Below are 6,000 nucleotides of genomic sequence, written 5' to 3' on the forward strand. Positions count from 1 at the left end.
TGGGGAGGACCAACGTAATTATGATGATTCTTATGCCCCAGGTACTGTACATTCTACACAACTCCCCGGTATGGATACCTAAACACTAGTTTAGACGACTGCATAATCTCTTTTGGGATCTGTTCTGGAAAAGGGGGGTGCCTAGAATAAAATTGGAGAAATTACAATTGCCAAAAGATGAAGGGGGTGTAGCTTTGCCGAATGCCTAGATATACTACTTGGCTGCTCAGAGCTAACATTTTAAAGGATGGGAGGACAAAGAGAACTGGGGATCTAGTGCACGCTTATTGTCGTATTTGGGGGGAGGGCTTAATCCGCTGGAGGGGCTGGAAGCGCATACATACAAGAGAATAGCAAGTATTAAACCGACATTGCTCTTGATACATAAAGTATGGTGGCAGTGTAAACAGATCTTGAGTATAGGAATGTGTACTAAATATACTCCCATATGGCATAATCCGGTTCTGTGGGAATTGTATCAATTGGACGGCATGCAAAAATGGGAAATGGCAGGGATTGTAAGACTGAGTCACTTGTATGATGATGCCGCACTACGGTCCTTTCAGCAGTTGAAAGACCAATTCCAACTGGAACACGGTATGTTCTACTAATATCTGCAGATACGTCATGCCCTGCAGGCGCAGGTGGCTGTGGTGGACCTGACGGTTTGTGCGATGGGGGTCTTAGAATATGTTATAGGTTAAGGCGGACACATTTAAAGGTCTGATCTTGATGGCTTAAAAGAGCTTGTTCTCCAAACACTTGGGAAATCCTATGGAGCTGGTGAGAGTCAAATGGGAGCGGGATATAGGCTCTTTGCTCAAAGAGTGGGAGGAGATCTTAGCATCACCTTACCATCTTTCTCTCAGTATGGCGCAGAGGAGGTCGCAACTTTTCTTGATACATCTAGTTTACCGAACCCCTTCGGTGCTAAAACAGATGGGACTCAGATCGGATGCTAAGTGTCCTAGGTGTCCGGAGGAGAAGGCGGACATTTATCATATGTTCTGGACATGTGGGGCCTTCCGGACCTAATGGGGGGAGATATTGGAATTGATAAAAAAGGTATACGGTATGGAATTGGCGGCGGATCCAGAGGTGTTGTTGCTGGGGTTTGTGGGAGAACTGGGGGTTGACAAGTTGGAATGCTTGGCAATTGAAAAAATTATATATCAGAGGATGTAATGTTGGGATTTTTCTGTCATGCTGGAAATGTTGTATATGATGCTGATACAGTTGTTATCTGACTGTCACTGTCTTATTGTTCTTGTTAATAAACATTGGATTGATTTAAAAAAAAAAAAAAAAAAAAGCTAGAAGAATGTTTCTCTATGAGCTGCAATGTGTCTTTTCTTTCTACTATAATATAATCATACAAAAACATTTAAATTGTTCATAGAGTAGGAGACCTGGAAGATATCGAGACCTTTAGGCTGGGTTCACACTGAATTATTTTTTTAATTTTGAGGCACATTTTCCTCTGCCTGCACGCCGATTTAGCAGCGTTTTTCGCAGTGTTTTACGCCCGTGGGAATTGAGCGCCACAGGCAGAAACGCCGCAAAATACTCTGTCTCTGCCTCCCATTAATGTCAATGGTAGGTCAGAGGCGTAAACGCCCGAAGATAGGGCATGTCCCTTCTTTTTACCGCGAGCCGGTTTTTCCGCTCGCAGGAAAAAACACCTCCGCCTCCCATTGTATTCAATGGGAGGCATTTTCAGCCGTTTTTGGTGCGTTTTGCACCTTGTGAACCCCCCCCCCCTTAAAGTGGCATGCGATAACAAAACAGTTAAACCAGCTAATGGTGGTACTTGCCTTGCAATGTTCTAAACTTCCAATCTCAGATGGGAGCCATCTGAGCCGTGTATTTAAAATCTTACAAAGTTCTGTATATAATTAAAAGGGTTGTAAGGGACTTAAAAAAAAAAGTGCTAAGTCCAGGAAAGTGGAGAAAATAAAAAACAATACTGTTAAATCCCCCGCCTCTCCCCAGTTGGTATCCTTACACAATCACGTGCCGTTCATGCATGTGCATGATAATGCTGCATGAGAACACTGAGGCTAGTCATTGGCTGCAGCAGTCACGAGCATGAACGGCACATCATCACTGCAGGACAAGTCAACAAAGACTGATAAAGACCAACCGGTGGCAGTTGAGCGGCGGGGGATTGAACTGGTGAGTATTGTTTTTGGTTTTGTTTTGTTTTTATCCATCTTCACATCTTCATTTACAATTTTGTTTAAGTCCCGAACAACCCCTTTAAGGACTTTAGTCCAGAAATGTCTTATTATTAGCAATTCCACCAACAATGTGTTCTTTCAACTTCTTCCACACTGAACATTTATTACATGTATAGCTATTTATATTGTTGGCCTTTTTCCAAGTGCTAGCGGTAGACTTTAATATGTACAATTTAGCACTAATGGGCAGTTCAGTCTAGAATATGGTAGATTTACTGAAGTATTGTAACGTCGACAGCCACGGACCGTCGTTCTGACTTACACCTCGACGGCCGCGGCCATGGACATTTGAGTGCTAGTCGGCATCTGCCTCCTGAGAGACGCTGGAAGTCATTTCTGCTTCGCTATGCTCGTACCCGTAGGGTGCGCGCGCTCGTGCCCGGCCTTAAAGGACCAGTGTGTGCACATGTAAAAAATCACTAATTAGCCCATGATCACCCTGAACTATAAAAATCTGCCCTTTTACTCATTGCCTGAGAGACGTTTTGTTTACCCATATTAGCCTTAGCAAATGGTCCCTTAGTGTTCCCCTGTTCCCGTTGTTCCCGTGCCCTGCTGCCTGTATCTCGTGCTATTTTTGTTCCTGTGCCTTAGAGTGTTAGAGTCGTGTTGTGCCACCTGTCATGCCTGCTGTCCCACACCACATCTGGTGTCATCTGTCTTCAAGTTCATCTGTGCCTCAGCCTCCGCTACTGTCTGGACTATCAAAGGTACTGTTGTTTGGCCAGCTGCTACTCCCCTACGGTGGTGCAGCCTAGTGGGTCCACATACCCACGGATCGTGACAAGTATAATCGGGGAGCACATTTAAACAAGAAATCTTCAGATATTTAAAGTGGTTGTAGAGTTATAGTATGAGCAAATATGTAAACCAATTGGTATTATTTCTTACCTGCCATTTATTTTCTGTAGTGTTGGTTGTTAGGCTGGGTTCACACGACCTATTTTCAGACGTAAACGAGGTGTATTATGCCTCGTTTTACGTCTGAAAATAGGGCTACAATACTTCGGCAAACATCTGCCCATTCATTTGAATGGGTTTGCCGACGTACTGTGCAGACAACCTGTCATTTACGCGTCGTCGTTTGACAGCTGTCAAACGACGACGCGTAAAAAATAACTGCCTCGTCAAAGAAGTGCAGGACACTTCTTTGCAACGTAATTTGAGCTGTTCTTCATTGAAGTCAATGAAGAGCAGCTCAAGATTTACGAGCGTCTGTCTTTTCAGACGTAAAAGGTAGCTAGCGTGTGCACATACCCTTAGGCAGCTTGCAGCTCTGCTTCATTAGAGCACAGCTATGATCACTGACTACATCTTCTACGTCCTGTCTCATTAGAAGCTCTGCTATGTCTCCCAACCATGATTTACACTGCAGCTCTATTTGATCAAATTAACTGCTGTGTATAAGCAGAAACCACCTCAAGTAATTGCCACATGAAGCTCACTGATGCACACGAACGTATTTTTGTCCACCCATAAATACTGGCGTAAATACGGGTCCTTGGTCACACGTATTCGACCCGTATTGCACCAGTATTTACGGACCCGTGCCCGTAAATACGGGTCCGGTGTCACCCATATTCCACCCGTATTTACGGGCACGGTTTTCGCTGCAAAATTACACTGCAGTAATCGGCAGCCCTTCTCTCTATCAGTGCAGGATAGAGAGAAGGGACAGCCCTTTCCGCAGAAAAAGTAAAAGAAATACATACTTACCCGGCCATTGTCTTGGTGACGCATCCCTCTCTTGACATCCCGTCCGACCTCCCTGGATGACGCGGCAGTCCATGTGACCGCTGCAGCCTGTGATTGGCCTGTGATTGGCTGCAGCGGTCACATGGGCTGTAACGTCATCCCAGGAGGCCGGACTGGAGGAAGAAGCAGGGAGTTCAGGGTAAGTATGAACGTCTTTTTTTTTTTACAGGCTGATCTATATTGTGATCGGAAGTCACTGTCCAGGGTGCTGGAACAGTTACTGCCAATCGTTTAACTCTTTCAGCACCCTGGACAGTGACTATTTACTGACGTCGCCTAGCAACTCTCCCGTAATTACGGGTGCACACACGTAGTCACCCATAATTACGGGAGCCCCATAGACTTCTATGGGCCTGCCCGTGCCGTAATTACGGCCTGAAATAGGACATGTTCTATCTTTTTCAACGGCACGGGCACCTTCCCGTAAGCATACGGGGAGGTACCCGTGGCCAATAGAAGTCCATGGGCCCGTAAAAACGTGCCGTAATTACGGGCGTTTTTACGTTCGTGTGCATGGGGCCTAAGACTGTGTTCACATATATCAGGTTTGTCCTCCATTTGTTTATATGTTCAGGCAGTACTTCTGATGATCTATTATAACCTGCACAAATGCTTGTAAACTTAGGTTTATTATATCCTTCTTTCTACACTGTATTTACCATTGGCAAGCCTAATATCATGGTACCATAGTTTTTTGTATTGTATCGATAGTACGTGATAGCAAAAGGTACATTTAAAGGAATTTTGGTATATGTCTGTGTATAGCCCAAAGAAAAGTAATTGAACTATCTATTTTGATTGGTGTTACATCGTAAGAATAATATTCAATGTATGATGGGGTGCCACACATGTCGGCTACTAGCGTGTCCTGTGCTTTTGTTCTTTGCTCACTCTTGTTTCAGACGTCCTATTTTCCCTACTAGACCCCTTTAGCTGCTACAGGTTTAAGGAAAATGCATGGGACATCTTTTTGCTTAGGGCATCTGGGGCAAAGATTTCTACCAAAGTTGCTCTTTTCAAGATGGTTACCCCGTTCAGGAGGTTCTAGGGTTAATATTAAGGCTAAATTAGGGATATTCTGACCCTGGGAACCTCGACATGTTACCAGATACTTAAGCCATGTAAATGGGTAAGATTAAACCTTTTTCCTTATATACAGATGTAGCCAAGTTTATCTTGACTCTGATAACTTGCTGCACCGTGATATTACACAACAAAAGCCATCGAAAAGCCATCGAAAAAGTCAAGTTAAAGTTTCTCATCACAGTGTATTTAATGTGTTAAAAGTCAAGATAAAAATGGCTACATCTGTACTGTATGTTGTACTTATGGTAGTTATGTTTTTACCATTGCTGTGACTATATGGATTTTTTTTTTAGGAATCCTTTACTGAACGTACTATACACTTATCTTTATATTATTTTTAAAAGTTACGTTTTACATAAAAACAGTAACCTCTTTGAGATATTTAAAGTATTAAGTGGCCTAAATCTTCTTATTTTGTACATTTTGCATATTAACGCAGTATTTTATTCCAAAACCATTGGGAAACAAATAGTATAATGGCTGGTTCATGGGATCTCATATTTTGACAAGATGTTCATAACATAGCAACACTTAGGCCCCATGCACACGACCGTAAAAACTCCCGTAATTACGGCTCGTAATTACGGGCCCATAGACTTCTATTGGCCACGGGTACCTCCCCGTATGCTTACGGGAAGGTGCCCGTGCCGTTGAAAAAGATAGAACATGTCCTATTTCAGGCCGTAATTACGGCACGGGCAGCCCATTAAAGTCTATGGGGCTGCCGTAATTACGGGTGACTACGTGTGTGCACCCGTAATTACGGGAGCGTTACTAGGCGACATCAGTAAATAGTCACTGTCCAGGGTGCTGAAAGAGTTAAATGATCGACAGTAACTGTTTCAGCACCCTGGACAGTGACTTCCGATCAGAATATAGATAAAGCTGTAAAAAAAAAAAAAGACGTTCATACTTACCC

The sequence above is a fragment of the Rhinoderma darwinii genome, chromosome 1 (genome assembly GCF_050947455.1).
Source record: "Rhinoderma darwinii isolate aRhiDar2 chromosome 1, aRhiDar2.hap1, whole genome shotgun sequence".
Classification (NCBI taxonomy): domain Eukaryota; kingdom Metazoa; phylum Chordata; class Amphibia; order Anura; family Rhinodermatidae; genus Rhinoderma; species Rhinoderma darwinii.